Below are 22618 nucleotides of genomic sequence, written 5' to 3'. Positions count from 1 at the left end.
AACCCTCGCCCACACGACATGCCCTGGAGTTAACGAGGCACCCTTCCTCGTCAACGAGCACGACTCTCTCCTCCCCAGCACGGCGGATGACCTCTCCTTGTTGGTAAGCGAGCAGACTCGCCGCCCGCAGGTCCGGCACGTACCACACCGGCCACCATGAGTCGTGAGTTGCAGGTAGCGAGTCACTATCCATCAGTATTGACTAGACGGGGATGAAGGGTGATAACCTAGCTGGCAAGGACTTCACGGGAGAGAGAACCCATCAGATAGCCTTGTACCCTCCTATTGAGCGAACCAAAGTGAGCGAGCGAACGTTGTCAAACTGCTCTTCTTCCCATGGGTGGTGGTGATGATGGTGCCCGGCGGCGTTGGGCTTGCCGGGTTGAGCCTCCATCTGTGGGTCCTTGATCTGGGGTAACACAATTGCCTTCCGTAGGAGGAAGTTTGTCATCATGACCTTCTCCTGAGGTGGTGGACCGAGACATGCATGGCTAGTGCTAGATGAAGTAGCTTGGGTGGAAGTTGACGAGGATTGGGTGGAGGTCAGGACATTCATGGTGCCGGCGAGCACAATAGGCGTGGTGCCAGCCATGGTTTCGCGGTGGAGCTAGATGCGAGCAATGACCTTCGAGCAAGAGGCTCCGATTACCATGTAAGGGCATTCCTAACCGATTCATTATAAACTGGTTAGAGGAGTAAAAATGCGGTTCTACTTCTCTCACCGAGACCTAGCCGATCCTCTATCCATCGTAAGGGAGTATAATTTTTATTCCGGCCCTAACTTTCTATCTATATTTACTCCACTGCTCGGCAGTTGAGTAAAAGTCGCGCCTCTCCTCCACTGCCTCCCCTTCCCTCCCGCATCGCATCTGCACACTAGCGTTGCCCTCTCACCCCCTCCCCCCTCCCCCCAGCCGGCACCCGCCCGTCGTTGCAGACACTCTGTAGGCTCCATCGCTGTCCCCTGCCATTTGGATTTTTGCCTCCTCATCCCATCGCCGACTAAGAACCGACGGATCTGCTGCTGCCGCCAGATTTTTCGTTTCTAGCTGTCGGCGACTGCGCCTTGCCATGGATTGGCCGGGAAGCGGACCGCACAGCCCTGGCAAACGCCTCTGTGCCGCATGCATGTACCGGCTCCGTCTCTAGCCACCCGAATCTCTCCCGTCGGCGTTTCTTTGGCAAATACACGTTCAGCCGTCACCCGGACTCGGCACTGGCCCAGCGGCTCACCGGCTCACTATTGTCGGTCATACAGTGTGGTGACTGCATGCGACAGGTGGTGCCCCTAGTTTCTACCACGCCGCAACATCCTGGATATGTGTTCTTCAAGTGCACAAATGATGGGGTATGTGCTTGTTTTGATTCGGTTGTTCACCGATTTCGACGCAATTTCAGTAGCTCGTTGTTTGCTCTATGTGTCTAGGATGGATGCAAGATTTGGTATTGGGAAGAATCGATCTATTGATAGCACGAAAATTGATAGATGTTCATGCACTCGTTGCTAAGTTAGAAATTTTAGCGAAGTATATATACTCCACTAAGGTTTTACTCTGCTGGATACTCTGCCATTTTTTAGAGGATTGGTTAGAAATGCTCTAAGTTGGGAAGCGACGATCACTCCGTGAATCGCGTGGTGTATATATATCAAGCAAGCCGTGGCATACAAGTTGGAACGAGAGCATGGATACGTTTGGTTACAGCGGATTGAGATACAGGAGGTTTACAGCTGAAAGGATAGATCAAGTGGAAACTGAATTCTATCTATCTGTCTAACACCAACCACGGTACTTTTTCTTAAACCGCTACCTATTCGAGCCCGAGTTCAAGCTCACCTAGCTAGCTCTCATATACAGATTTTGCCTGGCTGGAGCCAGTTTGATGAGAGCAATCCTCAGGCTTACCGTCCCTTCTGAGAAGGGACCAACAGTACATGAACGTAAAGGGTGACGTGATGATCAACCACATCCCGACCTCATCAACCATACCGCTCAGCCCATCTTGCCACAGTTTTTGCCTGCACAAGGAAGAGTAACACCATTATTTGTTAAACGATTGCATGTATGCTTCCTAGATTCAGCCTAAAGTGTTGGCCGATGACTGGGAAAGAGGGCATGCTTTCTTAGCAGCCGACGCGCAGCAACCTCCGCCTGATGAGCCTGCCAAAAATTTGAAATTCCCACGGATTCAGTAAGAAAGAAATTAAAGATCAGAAATCAGGACTATGGCCTGCAGTATTCTCAAATGAATCGCCAGCAAAAAAGGTTTCCCAAATAGTTAGCCCCTCCGAATTAATCGATGTATGTCTGAACTGAAGCGTATGCCATGGACGGACGGACGGATGCTTACCTTGGTTGTGCCGGCGCGGGCGCCGGTGAAGGAGATGAGGGGCTGCCCGGTACCGGTAGTCAGTCGCCGCCTGATCGCCGGCACCAGCACCCGACGCAAAGCCCCCGTCGCGGCCGCGGCCGCCATACGCCGGCTCTCCTGTTTGCGGCGACGATCTCCGGCCCCGTACGTGGACGGAAACGCCAGCCCTGCCAAAGTAACGCGATGGGTTGGATCTTGGATGGGTCTTGGCTCGCAACTTATTACACTACGTACGTAGAGCTAGATTCGACCATGGAACTAGTCCGAGGCGGACTCCACCACGGCCCTGCTCCGACCCCGTCATGAACCGACCGACCAAACGACGCTACGGCCAGGGCCGGATGGAGCAGTACATCGCACAAACGCGCAAAAGCTGCCTCTTAACAGCAACTCCAACGGGACGACTTCGTCCGCCGCCGTCCGTTTGGGTCGGCGCGTTGGCCCAACGCGCCGATTCAAACGGACGCGCGTCCGCTTGGCGTTCGCATGGCGACCCATTCCCGGCCTATTTTTGAGCCAGATTTGCGTCGGTGCGGAGACGAGACGGATGCACGCGCGTCTACTCCTCTTCCCGGGCCCTCCGGTTGGTGCCAGCCACCATCATTTTCCCCCATTTTCCCTAAAAACACCCCGCCTGCGCGCGTTCCCGCCCCCAACCAGCCATGGACGACGCCATCGACTTCGACCTCGACCTCGACGCCGCCGCCGGCATCGCCTCCCTCGCCTCATCCGGCGTCGCCGCCCCTGCCCCCTCCGGGAAAGGCAAGCCTCGTGCCCCGCGCAAGACCGCCGCCGTGACCAAGCCAAAGAAGCCGATGACGCCCGAACAGCGGGCAAGGGAGCCGGCCAATAGGAAGGGTCGGAGGCACGCCGCTGACGCGAGGGATGAGGCCGCCTCGCATATCGCCGTCATCGCCGCCGCACAACAGGAGGTCACCAACGCCCGCGTCACGGTGGCAACGAGGGAGGGATCTACATGCTTGGGCTAAACCCTAGGCAGCACGACCTCGCCCAAGCCGTCGTCGCCGCGGCCAGCACCGGCTCGTCGGTGTGTTACCTCGGATGGTGCTGCCCGTCTCGCCCCGCGCGTCGGCTTGCAACCCGATCCCCGGCTTCCACGTCAACCCGTAGGCCTCCCGCCTCTCCGGGGAGTGCTCGCCCGACGTGAGCGTGGTCGCGCCTTCCACGCCAGCGCCCATCGACCTCAACGCCACCCCGATGGCCGGTGGCTCGTCATCCGGCGGCACGAGGAACCGCGTGCGGCAGACGCCGGCCGGCGTGCTCTCGGACGCCCGCAACCTGTTCGAAGAAATGACGTCCGCCGCCGACGATGACTACATGAAGAACCTCATCTTCGAGAGCGGTGCGCCGGCCGCTGGCTACGACCCCGACGAGACACAAAGCCAGGACGGCCGCAGGGCGTTCACGCCGGCCGCTGACTGTGATCCTGATCAGGCGGCCTTCATGCGTGATCAGGTCGGCATCGACCTGGACAGCTTCCCCCTCGACCACGAGTTCCCAGACGACTATGGGCTAGAGGAAGAGGACGAGTGCGACTTCGAAGTGGAGCCTTTGTTCGAGGACGAGCTCGCCAACCAAGCCGCCCGTCCTAAGCTGAAACGAAAGAGCAAGCGCACCAAGGCGTACACGGCGGTGATACGTTCATTTTGCATCATGCTTTTATATCAATATTTATTGCATTATGGGCTGTTATTACACATTATATCTCAATACTTATGGCTATTCTCTCTTATTTTACAAGGTTTACCATGAAGAGGGGGAATGCCGACAGCTGGAATTCTGGCTGGAAAAGGAGCAAACATTGGAAACCTATTCTGCACTGCTCCAGAAATCCTGAAACTCCACGAAACATATTTTTAGAATTAATAAGAATTCTTGAGCGGAAGAAACGCCTCAGGGGCCCACACCCTGGCCAGGAGGGTAGGGGCGCGACCACCCCTACTGGGCGCGCCCCCTGTGTCCTGGGCCCCCTGGTGGCCCTCCGGTGTCCGTCTTCTGCTATATGAAGGCTTTTACCCTGGAAAAAATCGTTGGCAAGCTTACGGGACGAAACTCCTCCGCCACGAGGCGGAACCTTGGCGGAACCAATCTAGAGCTCCGGCAGAGCTGTTCTGCCGGGGAAACTTCCCTCCGGGAGGGGGAAATCATCACCATCGTCATCACCAACGATCCTCTCATCGGGAGGGGGTCAATCTCCATCAACATCTTCACCAGCACCATCTCCTCTCAAAACCCTAGTTCATCTCTTGTATCCAATCTTGTATCAAAACCACAAATTGGTACATGTGGGTTGCTAGTAGTGTTGATTACTCCTTGTAGTTGATGCTAATTGGTTTACTTGGTGGAAGATCATATATTCAGATCCTTAATGCATACTACTACTCCTTTGATCATGAACATGAATATGCTTTGTGAGTAGTTACGTTTGTTTCTGAGGACATGGGTGAAGTCTTGCTATTAGTAGTCATGTGAATTTGGTATTCGTTCGATATTTTGATGAGATGTATGTTCTTTTCCTCTAGTGGTGTCATGTGAACGTCGATTACATGACACTTCACCATTATTTGGGCCTAGAGGAAGGCATTGGGAAGTAATAAGTAGATGATGGGTTGCTAGAGTGACAGAAGCTTGAACCCTAGTTTATGCGTTGCTTCGTTAGGGGATGATTTGGATCCATATGTTTAATGTTGTGGTTAGGTTTACCTTAATACTTCTTTTGTAGTTGCGGATGCCTGTGCTAGCGGTTAATCATAAGTGGGATGCTTGTCCAATTAAGGGCAGTACCCAAGCACCGGTCTACCCACATATCAAATTATCAAAGTACCGAACACGAATCATATGAGCGTGATGAAAACTAGCTTGACGATAATTCCCATGTGTCCTCGGGAGCTCTTTTCTCATTATAAGAAATTGTCCAAGCTTATCCTTTGCCACAAAACGGATTGGGCCACTTGCTGCACTTTATTTACTTTATTTACTTGTTACTCATTACAATTTATCTTATCACAAAACTATCTGTTACCTACAATTTTAGTGCTTGCAGAGAAAACCTTACTGAAAACCGCTTATCATTTCCTTCAGCTCCTCGTTGGGTTCAACACTCTTACTTATCGAAAGGACTACGATAGATCCCTTATACTTGTGGGTCATCAAGACTCTTTTCTGGCGCCGTTGCCGGGGAGTGTAACGCTTTTGGTGAGTGGAACTTGGTAAGGAAACATTTATATAGTGTGCTGAAATTTTCTGCTACTTGTCACTATGGAAACTAATCCTTTGAGGGACTTGTTCGGGGTATCTTCGCCCCGACCAGAAGAGCAAAGAGTTGCTCCTCAACCTACTGAACTTTTTGAAAATATTTACTTTGAGATTCCTTCGGGTATGATAGAGAAACAGCTAGCTAATCCATTTGCAGGAGATGGAACATTGCATCCCGATTTACACCTTATCTTTGTGGATGAAGTTTGTGGATTAGTTAAGCTTGCAGGTATTCCCGATGATGTTGTCAAAAGGAAGGTCTTCCCTTTATCTTTGAAGGGAGATGCATTGACATGGTATAGGCTATGTGATGATACGAGATCTTGGAATTATAAACGATTGAAGTTTGAGTTTCACCAGAAGTTCTATCCTATGCATCTTGTTCATCGTGATCGTAATTACATATATAATTTCTGGCATCGCGAAGGAGAAAGCATCGCTCAAGCTTGGGGAGGCTTAAGTCAATGTTATATTCATGCCCCAATCATGTGCTCTCTAGAGAAATGATTATTCAATTTTTTTATGCTCGGCTTTCTCTTACTGATCGCAACATGCTCGATACTTCATGTGTTGGTTCTTATATGCTGAAGACTATTGAATTCAAAAGGGACTTATTGGAAAGAATTAAACGCAACTCTGAAGATTGGGGTTCCGACGATGGTAAGGAGTCAGGTATGACACCTAAGTTTGATTGTGTTAAATCTTTTATGGATACCGATGCTTTTCGTGGATTTAGCGCTAAATATGGACTTGACTCTGAGATAGTAGCTTCTTTCTGTGAATCTTTTGCTACTCACGTTGATCTCCCTAAATAGAAGTAGTTTAAATATAATCCTCCCCTAGAAGTTAAAGTAGTTGCACCTATTATAGTTGAAGAAAAGACTGTCACCTATAGTGATCCTAGTGTTCCTACTACTTATGTTGAGAAACCTCCTTTTCCTGTTAAGATAAAGGATCATGCTCAAACTTTGGCTGTTGTTCGTAAGAGTAATACTAGGACTTATACACCTCCTGAGAAAATCAAAGTTGAACCTAGTATTTCTATGGTTAAAGATCTCTTGGATGGTGATTTAGATGGACATGTTATTTATTTCTTTGGTGAGACTGCTAATATTGTTAGACCAGATACTAAGATACATAGACCTGTGGTAGGCATGCCTGTTATTTCTGTTAAAACAGGAGATCATTGTTATCATGGTTTATGTGATATGGGTGCTAGTGCTAGTGCAATACCCTATGACTTATATAAAGAAATTATGCATGAAATTGCACCCGCTGAAATAGAAGACATTGATGTTACTATTAAGCTTGCTAATAGGGATACCATTAAACCAGTTGGGATAGTTAGAGATGTTGAAGTCTTGTGTGGGAAGGTTAAATACCCTGCTGATTTTCTTGTTCTAGGTTCTCCACAAGATGACTTTTGTCCCATTATTTTTGGTAGACCCTTCTTAAATACAGTTAATGCTAGGATTTATTGTGAAAACGATACTGTCACAATTGGCTTGGAGGGTATGTCTCATGAGTTTAATTTTGCTAAGTTTCGTAGACAACCTCGTGATAGAGAATCACCTAGTAAGGATGAGATTATTGGTCTTGCTTCTATTGCCATGCCTCCTACTGATCCGTTAGAACAATATTTGCTAGACCATGAAAATGATATGTTTATGAAGGAAAGAAGGGAAATGGATGAAGTGTTCCTTAAACAGGAACCTATGCTGAAACACAACCTTCCCGTTGAAATTCTTGGGGATCCCCCTCCACCCAAGGGTGATCCCGTGTTTGAACTCAAACCATTACCTGATCATCTTAAGTATGCTTATCTTGATGAAAAGAAAATATATCCTGTTATTATTAGTGCTAACCTTTCAGAGCAAGAAGAAGAAAGATTATTGAAAACTCTGAAGAAGCACCGTGCTGCTATTGGATATACTCTAGATGATCTCAAGGGCATTAGTCCCACGTTATGTCAACATAAAATTAATTTGGAGGACAATGCCAAGTCAGTTAGAGATCTTCAACAACGACTGAATCTCAAGATGAAAGAAGTGGTAAGAAAGGAGATACTAAAGCTCCTTGAGGCAGGTATAATTTATCCCGTTGCTGATAGTGATTGGGTAAGCCCTGTCCATTTTGTTCCTAAAAAGGGAGGTATTACTGTCGTTCCTAATGATAAAGATGAATTCATCCCGTAAAGAATTATTACAGGTTATAGGATGGTAATTGATTTCCGTAAATTAAATAAAGCTACTAAGAAAGATCATTACCCCTTACCTTATATCGATCAAATGCTAGAAAGACTATCCAAACACACACATTTCTGCTTTCTATATGGTTATTCTAGTTTCTCTCAAATACCCGTGTCAGTGGGGGATCAAACAAAAACTACTTTTACTTGCCCTTTTGGTACTTTTGCTTATAGACGTATGCCTTTTGGTTTATGTAATGCATCTGCTACCTTTCAAAGATGTATGATGGCTATATTCTCTGACTTTTGTGAAAAGATTTGTGAGGTATTCATGGATGACTTCTCCGTTTATGGATCATCTTTTGATGATTGCTTGAGCAACCTTGATCGAGTTCTGTAGAGATGCGAAGACACTAGTCTCGTCTTGAATTGGGAAAAGTGCCACTTTATGGTTAATGAAGGCATTGTCTTGGGGCATAAGATTTCCAAGAGAGGTATTGAAGTTGATAGAGCTAAAGTTGATGCTATTGAAAAGATGCCATGTCCCAAGGACATAAAAGGTATAAGAAGTTTCCTTGGTCATGCCGGCTTTAATAGGAGGTTCATTAAGGACTTTTCTAAAATCTCTAGGCCTCTGACTAATTTATTGCAAAAAGATATTCCTTTTGTCTTCGATGATGATTGTGTAGAAGCATTTGAAATACTTAAGAAAGCTTTGATCACTACACCTATTGTTCAGCCACCTGATTGGAATTTACCCTTTGAAATTCTGTGTGATGCTAGTGATTATGCTGTAGGAGCTGTTCTAGGGCAAAGAGTTGTTAAGAAATTGAATGTTATCCAGTATGCTAGTAAGACTCTTGATACTGCCCAGAGAAATTATGCTACTACTGAAAAAGTATTCTTAGCAGTTGTTTTTGCATGTGATAAGTTTACACCTTATATCGTTGATTCCAAAGTTACTATTCACACTGATCATGCTGCTATTAAATATCTTATGGAAAAGAAAGATGCTAAGCCTAGACTCATTAGATGGGTTCTCTTGCTCCAAGAATTTGATTTGCATATTATTGATACAACGGGAGCTGAGAACCCCGTTGCAGACAACTTGTCTAGGTTAGAGAATGTTCTTTATGACCCACTGCCTATTGATGATAGCTTTCCTGATGAACAATTAGCGGTCGTTAATGCTTCTCGTACTGCTCCTTGGTATGCTGACTATGCTAATTACATTGTTGCTAAATTTATACCTCCTAGTTTCACATACTAGCAAAAGAAAAAGTTCTTTTATGATTTAAGACATTACTTCTAGGATGACCCACACCTTATAAAGAAGGAGTAGATGTTGTTATTAGACGTTGTGTACCTGAGCATGAACAGGAACAGATCCTATGCAAGTGTCACTCTGAATCCTATGAAGGATACCAAGCTGGAGATAGAACTGCACATAAGGTACTGCAATCTGGTTTTTATTGGCCTACTCTCTTCAAGGATGCTCGTAAGTTTGTCTTATCTTGTGATGAATGCCAAAGAATTGGTAATATTAGTAGACAGAAAGAAATGCCTATGAATTATTCTCTTGTTATTGAACCGTTTGATGTTTGGGTATTTGATTATATGGGACACGTTCCTGCCTCTAATGGTTATACACATATTTTAGTTGATGTTGATTACGTTAGTAAGTGGGTAGAAGCTATTCCAACTAGTAGTGCTGATCATAACACTTCTATTAAAATGCTTAAAGAAGTTATTTTTCCGAGGTTTGGAGTCCCTAGATATCTTATGACTGATGGTGGTTCACATTTTATTCATGGTGCTTTTCGTAAGATGCTTGCTAAGTATGATGTTAATCATAGAATCGCATCTCCTTATCATCCGCAGTCTAGTGGTCAAATAGAGTTGAGCAATAGAGAGCTCAAATTATTTTTGCAAAAGACTGTCAATAGATCTAGAAAGAATTGGTCCAAAAAACTTGATGATGCATTATGGGCCTATAGAACTGCTTATAAAAATCCTATGGGTATGCCTCCATATAAGAAGGTTTATGGAAAAGCATGTCATTTACCTCTTAAACTTGAACATAAAGCATATTGGGCTATTAAAGAGCTCAACTATGACTTCAAACTTGCCGGTGAGAAGAGGTTGTTTGATTTTAGCTCACTTGATGAATGGAGAACCCAAGCCTATGAGAATGCGAAGCTATTCAAAGAAAAAGTCAAACGCTGGCATGACAAAAGGATACAAAAGCGTGAGTTTAACGTAGGTGATTATGTGTTATTATTCAACTCTCATTTAAGGTTTTTTGCAGGAAAACTTCTCTCTAAATGGGAAGGTCCGTACATTATCGAGGAGGTCTATTGTTCCGGTGCCATAAAAATCAACAAATTAGAAGGCACAAGTCCGAGGGTGGTAAACAGTCAAAGAATTAAACATTATATCTCAGGTAACCCTATCAATGTTGAAACTAATATTATTGAAACCGTAACCCCGGAGGAATACATAAGGGACACTTTCCAGAACGTTCCAGACTCCGAGAAGGAATAGGTATGTGGTACGGTAAGTAAACCGACTCCAAAACAATTCTAATGGCAATTTTTATCAGTTTTGGAATATTTAAAAAAATTAGGAAGAAATAAGTAGTCCGGGAAGGACACGAGGCCTCCACGAGGGTGGAGGGAGCGGCCACCCTTACTGGGTGCTCCCCCCTGTCTCGTGGCCACCTCATGTGCCTCCCGGACTCCGTTTTCTTTCACATTACGTATTTTGGTCGGTAAAAATTCATTAGATAAACTCCCGAAGGTTTTGACCACCGTATCACGCAAATATCCTCTGTTTTCGTTTCGAGCTATTTCTGTTACAGATTTAGAGCAATATGTCGTCTCAAGATTCGGAAGGGGAGAGCTATGCGGCTGATTACCTTGCAGACCCTAAGGTCTACGGGGACTTGGAGCATGATGGCTGGACCATTGAAGAAGAGGAAGACTATGAGCCTAAGGGAAAGGAGGAGACTAGTTTAGACGAAGAAAAAGCCCCATTACCTCAGCCTGGGGACATGCATGTGGTGTTTAAAAAAGTCAAGCCTCCCTGATAGAGCAAAGAAGCGAAAGATCGAGTTTATCCCTTTTCGTCTCTTGCAGAAAAATAAACAGGAATTGTGCAAAAGAGTATTAAGCCTTGAGCAGGAGATCGGGGACCTAAAAGAGCAAAATACTATACTCAAGCGTAAATTGAGGAAGAAGGCTCCATCATCAACAACTCCTACTTCACCACCTTCGAGGACATAATTACATGGGTATGGGTACTCCCCTTGGCAACTGCCAAGCTTGGGGGAGGTGTCCCGATATCGTATCACTATCACACTCCTATCTTTACCGTTTTATTTAGTTCGATCCTTTTAGTAGTATCTTGATCTAGTATATTGAAGTTTTAGTATCAAGTAGTCTTGAGTTTTGCTTTGTGATCTCTTTATGTAATCGAGTCCATGAGCTATCTATAATAAAGATTAGTGTTGAGTCAAGGGCTTTGCTATGTTGCTATGATCTTGAGAAAGTAGAAAGAATAAAAGAGTTCATATTGATCTTTTGGATAGTAATGACTTCACACATAGAAAGTATGAGGCATAAAAGTTGTTGAGAGTTGATAAACGTAGTTTTGTTCATCGTTGCAATTAATAGGAAGTAATAAGGAAAGAGGGATTTCACATACAAATATATTATCTTGGACATCTTTTATGATTGTGAAGCACTCATTAAGTATGACATGCTAAAAGAGTTGATGTTGGACAAGGAAGACAACGTAATGGTTTATGTTTTCTCACATCTCAGTGAAAGTATATTGTCATTGACCTTCCAAACATGTTGAGCTTGCATTTCCCCCTCATGCTAGCCAAATTCCTTGCACCAAGTAGAGATACTACTTGTGCTTCCAAATATCCTTAAACCCAGTTTTGCCATGAGAGTCCACCATACCTACCTATGGATTGAGTAAGATCCTTCAAGTAAGTTGTCATGTTGCAGGCAATAAAAATTGCTATCTAAATATGTATCACTTATTAGTGCAGAGAAAATAAGCTTTATACGATCTTGTTGTGGAAGCAATAAAAGCGACGGACTGCATAATAAAGGTCCACATACAAGTGGCAATATAAAGTGACATTCTTTTGCATTAAGATTTTATGCATCCAACCCTAAAAGCACATGACAACCTCTGCTTCCCTCTGTGAAGGGCCTATCTTTTACTTTATGTTTGTACTTTATGCTTGAGTCAAGGTGATCTTCACCTTTCCCTTTTTCATTTTATCCTCTGGCAAGCTCCTCGTGTTTGAAAGATCTTGATATATATATCCAATTGGATGTAAGTTAGCATGGACTATTATTGTTGACATCACCTAAAGGTGAATACGTTGGGAGGCAACACGATAAGCCCCTATCTTTTTCAATGTCCGGTTGAAACTCTATAACCACAAGTACCGCGTGAGTGTTAGCAATTGTAGAAGACTACATGATAGTTGAGTATGTGGACTTGCTGAGAAGCTCTATTCTTGACTCTTTCTGATGTTATGATAAATTGCAATTGCTTCAATGACTGAGATTATAGTTTGTTAGCTTCCAATGAAGTTTCTGAACGATGCTTGACATTGTGAATTGATCGTTACTTGAGCATAAGAAATCATATGATAAAATCTATCTATGTTGCTGTTATAAGAATGATCATGATGCCCTCATGTCCGTATTTTATTTTTATCGACACCTCTATCTCTAAACATGTGGACATATTTTTCGATTTCGGCTTCCACTTGAGGACAAGCGAGGTCTAAGCTTGGGGGAGTTGATGAGGATACAGACCTGGGGTAGGGTCATAGGCCTGACCTACACGTCCTAGCCAAGGTCACTACCCCAGAAGATAAGAAGTCCAAGAATCCACTCGACGATGCAATCACTCGACTGTCATTCCTTACCTTCACTCGACCATATGAGAATCACTTGACTATGTCGAAGGCCAGGAGTTGGTAGAATGTACAACGGTCGGGCATGCACTCCTTAGTCCTCATGAGCATTAAGAACATTTAAGACTGTTGTTACCTGTAATGCCCCCACTTTATGTACATTAAGCCCTTTGTAATGGAGGTGGGCGGGGGTCCTGGCGCACTCTATATAAGCCACCCCCCTCCTCTGGGACAAGGGTTCGCACCCCTTGTAACACAACACACATAATCCAATCGACCGCCTCCGGGCACCGAGACGTAGGGTTGTTACTTCTTCCGAGAAGGGCCTGAACTCGTAAACATCGTGTGTACATCTTCACCATAGCTAAGATCTTGCCTCTCCATACCTACCCCCCTTTCTACTGTCAGACTTAGAACCACGACAGTTGGCGCCCACCATGGGGCAGGTGTCTTAGCGACTTCTTTGTGAAGTTGCAAGTTTTTCCGATCATCATCATGCTTTCCGGCGGTGAGATGGTTGAGGGCCGCGAGATCCATCTCAGCACGCTCGTTTTCATCGCCGATGACTCGGCGTGGCTTTAGGAAGCTCCGCTCGATGTTGAGGCGCTCCCCGTCCAAGGGGCGACGCACTTTCGGGCGTGCGTTCGCGGCGTCCTTCTCCGGTAGCCATCGACTCAGTATCAGTCGGCTCCAACGGTGTTTTCTCTCCCCGTTGTTCGCCGCCGCAAGCGGTCCGGTCGATGGCGGCTTCAGCACTGGGTGAAACACGTGGTGGCTCGACATTCTACCACCCATCAAGTCACGACAATCGAGCCCGACGAAACTCTCCACGGCCTGTTCAATCTGTCGACTGGCTCCGCGGAGACCGCATCCGAGTGCGATAGCAGCGATCCTGCGGCCGAAGTCTTGATGGTCGATGGGCCTCACAACCCGCCCGGTTTCCGCCGCGAGGGCGGCGGGGACGGGGGCGGCGATCCATCACACGTCCATGAGGAATACCGACCCGAGCCCCTCTCTTTGCATCAGAGGGAAGAACTTCGTCGCCGCAACATGGATGCACTCCACACGCCCATCGTTGGAGAAACCGCCGAGGCTCGGGCCTTGGTGGAGGTGCACCTAGCTAACTTGGCTGAGCACACTCGACTGGATAACCTTCAGCGCGCTCTCGACGAGTGCGCCCAGGAGCGGATCTATGAGTCCAGTCGACGACAACTTTTCCCGCCTCCACCTAAGGTATACTGCACTCCGATTCAGAATCTAACAGCTGCGGCCCGAATAGCAGAGTCAATCCAACCTTCCCAGTCAGAAGCTGGCAGAGGGTTGATGCAGATCCGGGCCCTGCTCAGGGCAGCAGGAGAGCAGAATACAGCAGTATCTCAGTCGCGGAATAGGATTCACAGTAGATCTGTTGTAGCGGACACGGTTGAAAGCACAAATGCTCCCTGGGTGGTTTTGGTAATTAATGTCAACATATCTCTTGTTGGACTAACACTTTTACCTAGTATATTTCAGGCAAGGTCAACAATGGAGTGGCATGGATGAGGAAAGTGGATCCCTCAAAATACTAAGGACAAAAGACTCTACATTTTATATTTTAGTGATCCAAGATCACATTGAGTCTATAGGAAAAGCCAATACTATCAGGGAGGGATGAGGTGTTGCTTAATGAGTTTCTTGCTCCACAGTGCTTATTGATATGCTCCAAAAACCATCAACTACTTTGTCATATCCATATATGTCCTAAAACCAAAGTCAAACTCGGCCCCACCGATTCTTTCTATCCGGCGCCATCGAGTTTAGATGTCATAGCCACTGCCACAAACCCTAGGCAAATCGGTCTCATCGATAGGGATCTCGGTCTCACCGAGATGGGATTGTAATCTCTTTGTGTATGTCCATTACCAACATTGGTCTCACCGAGTTTGAGCAATCGGTACTACCGAGATTACAATGCAAACTCTCGGGTTAGCCTGTTACCAAAATCGGTCCCACCGAGTTTGTGTAATCGGTCTCACCGAGTTTGCCTGAACAACTCTCTGGTTAGCTTATTACCAAAATCGGTCCCACCGAGTTTGTGTAATCGGTCTCACCAAGATTAGTTATGCCCTAACCCCAACCATATCGGTCCTACCGAGTTGCATGTCGGTCCCACCGAAAATCCTAACAGTCACTAGGTTTACTAAATCGGTCTGACCGAGTTTGTTGGTTCGGTCCCACCGAGATTGGTAAATTGTGTGTAACGGTTAGATTTTGTGTGTAGGCTATATATACCCCTCCACCTCCTCTTCATTCATGGAGAGAGCCATCAGAGCAAGCCTACACTTCCAGCATCCATTTTCTGAGAGAGAACTACCTACTCATGTGTTGAGGCCAAGATATTCCATTCCTACCATATGAATCTTGACCTCTAGCCTTCCCAAGTTGATTTCCACTCAAATCTTCTTTCCACCAAATCCAAATCCTGTGAGAGAGAGTTGAGTGTTGGGGAGACTATCATTTGAAGCACAAGAGCAAGGAGTTCATCATCAACGCACCATTTGTTACTTCTTGGAGAGTGGTGTCTCCTAGATTGGCTAGGTGTCACTTGGGAACCTCCGACAAGATTGTGAACTTGAACCAAGGAGTTTATAAGGTCAAGGAGATCGCCTACTTTGTGAAGATCTATCGCTAGTGAGGCAAGTCCTTCGTTAGCGACGGCCATGGTGGGATAGACAAGGTTGCTTCTTCGTGGACCCTTCTTGGGTGGAGCCCTCCGTGGACTCACGCAGTCGTGGGTTGAAGTCTCCATCAACGTGGATGTACGATAGCACCATCTATCGGAACCATGACAAAAACATATGTGTCTCCAATTGCGTTTGAATCCTCCAATCCCTTCCCTTTACATTCTTACAAGTTGCATGCTTTACTTTCCGCTGCTCATATACTCTTTGCATGCTTGCTTGTTATGTATTGTGAGTGCTAACTTGTGCCTAAACTCCACTCCAACTTAAAGAAGTTAAAAATTGCAACTTTTGGTACTTAGTGTCTAATCACCCCCCCTCTAGACACCTCTTCTCGATCCCTTTCAATTGGTATCAGAGCATTGGTCTCCATTGCTTTGGTTTAAACACCATTGGAGGAACATGGATGAGTCTACTATTGGGAGTCTTAGACATAGAGTGTCTATACTTGATGGAGAGTATTTTCATGAGTGGAAAAATGAGATACTTGTGATTTTCAATCAATATCATTTGAACAAGTACATTGCTAGCCCTTGTGCACCTCATGTTGATCCTATGCATCCTACCCTTGATGAAATAATTGACATGATTTAGAATCTTAGAACTGTTAATCTTATCACTAGAGGCATGCCTAGAAACTTGATTAGAAACTTGCCTACTCTTGATTGTGCCTACACTATATGGAAATTTCTTGAGGAACACTTTCCAAATTATTCCTTGAAAAATCTAGATGAAATTCTCCATAAGTCTATTGCGTTGAGTAAGATGAATACTAGTGATCCTATGTTTGGTGATCGTCTATTTGAGCTTACAAACCTTATGCGTGCCAAAGGAGATGTTGGAATAATTGGTGATATTATTTCCGAAGCTATAAAAATTCATAAGAAAGATCATTGTCAAACTCACTCTAACGAATTACCCTCTCTAGGATTTGATCCACCACATGACAATGTCGAACATGGATACTATGATGAGGATGATGATAGTGACTTCGATATTGATGATGCAATGAGACATTTTTGTCTTATGGCAAATCTTCGGGGATATATGGAAGGAGGAAAGGAATGGGTTCTTGATAGTGGATGTACCGATCACATGACCGGAGATAAAGACATGTTTCGTGAGCTTGCTGAAAACGATGGTCCTCAAAAGTATGTCACTTTCGTGACAACTCAAAGGGTAAGGTGGAGGGCCTCGGTAAGGTGGCCATATCACATGATAGCTCCATTCAAAATGTTATGTTCATTGAATCTCTTGGCTACAACTTACTTTCAGTATCTAGACTTGCTGATTTCGGTTTTAATGTCCTATTTACTGAAGTAGATTGCCAAGTGTTTCGTAGAGATAATCATAAAATGGTCTTTACCGTTATACGTAGAGGTGATCTTTACATTGTTGACTTCACTAAAAAGGCTCAACCTAGAACTTGCTTTATTGCTAAATCTTCTAAAGGTTGGTTATGGCATAGATGATTAGGTCATGTTGGTATGCGAAACCTTGACAAGCTTATTAAAGAAAATCATATCCTTGGCGTTAATGATGTCATATTTGATAAGGATAGACTTTGCAGCGCTTGTCAGGTAGGTAAACAGGTTGGAGGAAGGCATCCCGTGAAGAACATCATGACCACAAGGAGGCCACTTGAGCTACTTCACATGGATATTTTTGGTCCCAATGCTTACAAGAGTCTCGGTGGAAATTCTTTTGGTCTAGTTATAGTTGATGATTTTTCCAGATTTACGTGGGTGTTCTTTCTCGATGATAAATCACAGGTCCAAAAGATCTTCAAAAACTTTGCTAGGAATGCCCAAAATCAATTTGAAGTAAAGATCAGGAAGGTTCGCAGCAACAACGGAACGGAGTTCAAGAATGCAAATGTGGACACCTTTCTTGACGAAGAAGGGATTTCACACGAGTTCTCGGCCACGTACACACCTCAACAAAATGGAGTTGTTGAGAGGAAGAACCGAACACTCATCAAAATGGCAAGAACGATGCTTGATGAGTACAAGACGCCAAAGCACTTTTGGGCGGAAGCGGTTGAGACAGCTTGTCATGCAACCAATCGCTTGTATCTTCACAAGCTACTCGACAAGACGGCATACGAGCTCCTCACCGGTAACAAACCCCAAGTTGGATACTTTTGAGTATTTGGCTCAAAGTGCTACATTCTTGATAAGCATCGTCGTTCTAAATTTGCTCCGAAGTCTCATGAAGGTTTCCTACTTGGTTATGGCTCAAACTGTCACACATACGTATCTACAACAATTTCACCCGAACGGTTGAATAAACGGTAGATGTGAAGTTTGATGAATCTAATGGCTCGCAAGTAGAGCAACTGCCAATTGATGTAGGAGACAAAGATCCCTCGGAAGCAATCCAGGACTTGTCTATTGGGAAGATTCGTCCAACGGAGGTGAAGGAGAGTACCTCGGCCGTCCAAGTGGAAGCTTCTTCCTCACGACAAGGTGAACCAAGAGTTGATACGGAAGTATCCACAAGTGGGACACACCAAGATGAAGAAAACGAGGAAGTGCATCAAGATGAACGTCAACAACCTCCTTCTCCATCACGACAAGAGAACAACAACGCCAACAATGAAGAAGGCCAAGAAGAAGAACAAGATGAAGAAGAAGTTCAACCAAGAACCTAGCAAAAGCTTTCACGAGTTCGAGCAAGAATTGCTAAAGACCATCCCGTCGAGCAAATCTACAACGATATCCAAACGGGGAGAATCACTCGCTCTAAAACTCGTTTAGCTAACTTTTGTGAAAACTATTCATTCATCTCTAGCATTGAACCTATGAAGGTTGAAGAAGCATTGGAAGATCCGGATTGTACAAATCCCATGCATGAAGAGCTACATAACTTTGAGAGTAATCAAGTTTGGACATTGGTTGAGAAGCCCGACGACAACCACAACATCATCGGTACCAAATGGGTGTTTCGCAACAAGCAAGATGAAGATGGACAAGTAGTTCGCAACAAAGCACGTCTCGTCGCCCAAGGCTGCACACAAGTCGAAGGTATGGACTATGGTGAGACTTATGCTCTCGTTGCTAGACTTGAGTCCATTCGCATCTTACTTGCCTATGTTAATCACCATGATATCAATTTGTACCAAATGGACATTAAAAGTGCTTTTCTAAATGGTGAAATAAAGGAGGAAGTTTATGTTAAGCAACCTCCCGGCTTTGTCAATCATAAGAAACCAAATCATGTTTACAAACTTCACAAAGCTCTTTATGGTCTTAAACAAGCTCCTAGATTCTTATTGAAAAAGGCTTTGAAATCGGAAAAATAATTCAACTCTTTTTACTAAAAGAGTCAATGGAGAACTATTTGTGTGCCAAATCTATGTTGATGATATTATATTTGGTTCTACTAACCCTCATTTTAGTGAAAAGTTTGGGAAGCTAATGTCGGAGAAGTTTGAGATGTCTATGATGAGTGAACTCAAATTCTTTCTTGGTTTGCAAATCAAGCAAACTAAGGAAGGTACCTTTGTCTCTCAAACGAAGTACACCAAGGACTTATTCAAGAAGTTCAGTATGCAAGAATGCAAAGGTATGACTACACCCATACCTACTAGTGGACATCTTGACTTGACCAAAGATGGTAAACCAGTTGATCAAAAGGTTTATCGCTCTATGATTGGTTCGTTGTTATATCTATGTGCTTCACGTCCCGATATCATGCTAAGTGTGTGCATGTGTGCACGATATCAAGCTTCTCCTAAAGAATGTCATCTTAAGGCCGTGAAAAGGATAGTGAGATACTTAATTCATACACCAAATTTTGGCATTTGGTATCCTAAGAGGGCCTGTTTCAATCTTGTTGGCTACTCCGACTCGAACTATGCTGGAGACAAGGTTGATAGAAAGTCCACTTGGGTACTTGTCAATTTCTTGGTAGATCTCTTGTGTCTTGGTCTTCCAAGAAACAGAACTCGGTATCCTTATCCACCGCCGAAGCGGAATACATTGCCGCTGGTTCATGTTGTGCTCAATTACTTTGGATGACCCAGACTCTTAAAGATTATGGGATATATGTGAAACATGTTCCATTACTTTGTGAAAATGAAAGTGCTATCAAGATTGCTCACAATCCCCTGCAACACTCTTGAACTAAGCATATTGAAGTTCGTCATCATTTCATTCGAGATCATGTTGCCAAAGGAGACATTAAACTTAAGCATGTTCGCACCGAAAAACAATTAGCGGATATTTTCAATAAACCACTTGATGAGAAAGTGTTTTGCAGGTTAAGAGGTGAATTTAACATCATTGATGCTTCAAACATGGACTAGAAACTCCATTGGATACATGCAAGACATGAGCTTATGAATAATCCTTGATATTCCTCTTATGATGATAATCTTATGTCTTGGAGATATTTGCACCTTGCATGTTATCTAACCCATGTAGGTACTTGGATGAATCGAATTCAATGAGATTGTAACCTACTCATATCTTGAGCAATCTCTACATCACCAAGTCTCTACATGACGGTGGTTGAAGAACAAGGAAGCACGGAACCATTCAAACATATCCTTTGACAAATTCTATGTTAACCTTCATGATTGTCATTTTCGATACACAAGTGCTCTTCCTTGCAAAAACTAACCCATGTAGGTAGATGAACTCAAATTCCAAGTGGTGCTCCCAACTCTTGATGAGCTACATCAACCTTGAGCAACCCACACAAGTTCAACTACATGATCAACACCACCACCCAAGGTATGTCATTCCATCTTAGAGAAGCTTTACTCCGAGTCATGAGTCAAAGCAACTCGACAAGATGTGAATACAGCAAGATGCTTAAACGATAAATAGTAACCCCATTTTGAGCTTAAACGATGAGTATGACCTATGATCAAGTGATCTCACTTGACTCCTAAGTCAATATACTCCAACATAGGTGACTTTGTCACTGACCATATCTAGATGAAGTTTACATGTGTTCTTTTCTGTGCTCTTGCATTTGTCTGATGCATGTTTGTTTCCCCTTTCCAAAAAAAACTTCATCTAGATTTCTTTCTTTTCTTTTTGATTCTGCATTCCCTGCATCCAATTCATTGCATATCCTTCAGTTAATTCCTTGCAAATCTTTGTGAGATCTTACTTGTCTAGTGAGCTGAGGTGACAAGTGTTCTCTCTGCGATGAACTCGGTCTCACTGGTTTTCTGTTTTCGGTCCAACCGACTCCTCTCGGTGCAACCGAAGCATACCACTCGGTGTCACCGATTTCACTACAAGAAAAACATCTTGCCACTTGTTCCTGCTTTACTTCTGGTCCAACTCCAGTCAATGAATCTTGTCCTCTACAAGCATCACATTTTTATCAAGTGCTTTGTGTTGTGACTCAAGGACCAAACCCATTCACAACAAATTCCAGAAGACCCTTCTTGGAAATTGATGTCAAAGGGGGAGAGAGAGATCATATCAAAGCTTATCACTTAGAGAGATCACATCAAAACTTATCACTTCCAAAGGGAGAAACATTATCACCTCTATAGGGGGAGAGAGAGATCTCTAGGGGGGAGAACACTCAAGAAGAGAGTAATCCTCAAGGATCCCAGATGCTTGGTGTTCAAGAGGCAAGATGCCACATGTCTTCTTGAGGGGAAAGAAAGACATGTTCATATGTGCTTATTTGCATTAGCTCTGTTCATTTATTTCCTTGAGCTCTGATTTTGCATTTTGCTCTGATTTTCCGTTCCCTATCTTCTCCCAGTATCCCATACTAGATTCAGGGGGAGCAAAGCAAGACATCTAAGGGAAAGAAATCATTTAAATTCTTTGCACATCTTTACCTTTGGGGACATGTCTATATCAAATGTGGTACTTAGTACTCACTCTCTACATGTCATCCCAGTTCTTGGTATTCTTGTGGTTTCTTCTGTTTGCTCTGGCTAGTAGGTGTATCTGTGTTATCTAACCTTGTTTACGTAGGTTCATTCCATCCTAAGCCAACTCAAGACCACAAGGTAAGTATATGCATCACAGTCATGTGTATGAGGAATTCTTGCTAATGTACGTATTGTTTGCAAGAAGGACTCATGAGCATGAAGGTACATTTCCCACATACACATCAGTTCTATCTTTTGCTCTGATGCATATGGCCAAGATACATGTAACACATAGCTTACTCTGTCATGTTCATGCATTCACATGCTTCTATATTCCATATTCACATGATTGCATACATGTAGGGGGAGCCTATGCTTGTTACATGTCTTTCCAAAGCTTTACTTGCTATTCTTTATATCTTTATTTAAAGCTTTGATGTGTGTTGTCATCAATTACCAAAAAGGGGGAGATTGAAAGCACAAGTGCTCCCTGGGTGGTTTTGGTAATTAATGTCAAGATATCTCTTGTTGGACTAACACTTTTACCTAGTATATTTCAGACAAGTTCAACAATGGAGTGGCATGGATGAGGAAGGTGGATCCTCAAAATACTAAGGACCAAAGGATTGGCTCAAGCTCAAAAGCTCAAGACTCTACATTTTATATTTTAGTGATCCAAGATCACATTGAGTCTATAGGAAAAGCCAATACTATCAAGGAGGGATGAGGTGTTGCTTAATGAGTTTCTTGCTCCACAGTGCTTTGTGATATGCTCCAAAAACCCTCAACTACTTTCTCATATCCACATATGTCCTAAACCAAAGTCAAACTCGGCCCCACCGATACTTTCTATCCGGCGCCACCGAGTTTAGATGTCATAGCCACTACCACAAACCCTAGGCAAATCGGTCTCACCGATAGGGATCTCGGTCTCACCGAGATGGGATTGTAATCTCTCTATGTATGTCCATTACAAAAATCGGTCTCACCGAGTTTGAGCAATCGGTACTACCGAGATTACAATGCAAACTCTCTGGTTAGCCTGTTACCAAAATCGTTCCCACTGAGTTTGCCTGACCAACTCTATGGTTAGCTTATTACCAAAATCGTTCCCACCGAGTTTGTGTAATCGGTCTCACCGAGATTACGTTGTGCCCTAACCCTAACCATATCGGTCCTACCAAGTTGCATGTCGGTCCCACCGAAAATCCTAATAGTCACTAGGTTTACTAAATCGGTCTAACCGAGTTTGTTGATTCGGTCCCACC

The 22618-nt window shown here is 44.3% G+C and overlaps 1 long non-coding RNA gene across 1 annotated transcript; it reads right to left on the bottom strand.

Moving 5' to 3' along the window:
• Positions 1 to 1625: 1625 nt before the first annotated feature.
• Positions 1626 to 2761, bottom strand: LOC123133424 (uncharacterized). The gene is made up of 2 exons (XR_006465252.1): positions 2350 to 2761; positions 1626 to 2159 (listed from the first exon to the last, which is right to left on the bottom strand). It is a non-coding gene; the product is annotated as an uncharacterized lncRNA (long non-coding RNA).
• Positions 2762 to 22618: the final 19857 nt, after the last annotated feature.

This window comes from Triticum aestivum, chromosome 6B (genome assembly GCF_018294505.1).
Source record: "Triticum aestivum cultivar Chinese Spring chromosome 6B, IWGSC CS RefSeq v2.1, whole genome shotgun sequence".
NCBI lineage: Eukaryota > Viridiplantae > Streptophyta > Magnoliopsida > Poales > Poaceae > Triticum > Triticum aestivum.
Note: the sequence above shows the minus strand (reverse complement) of the source record. Positions and strands in the feature narration are given on the sequence as shown.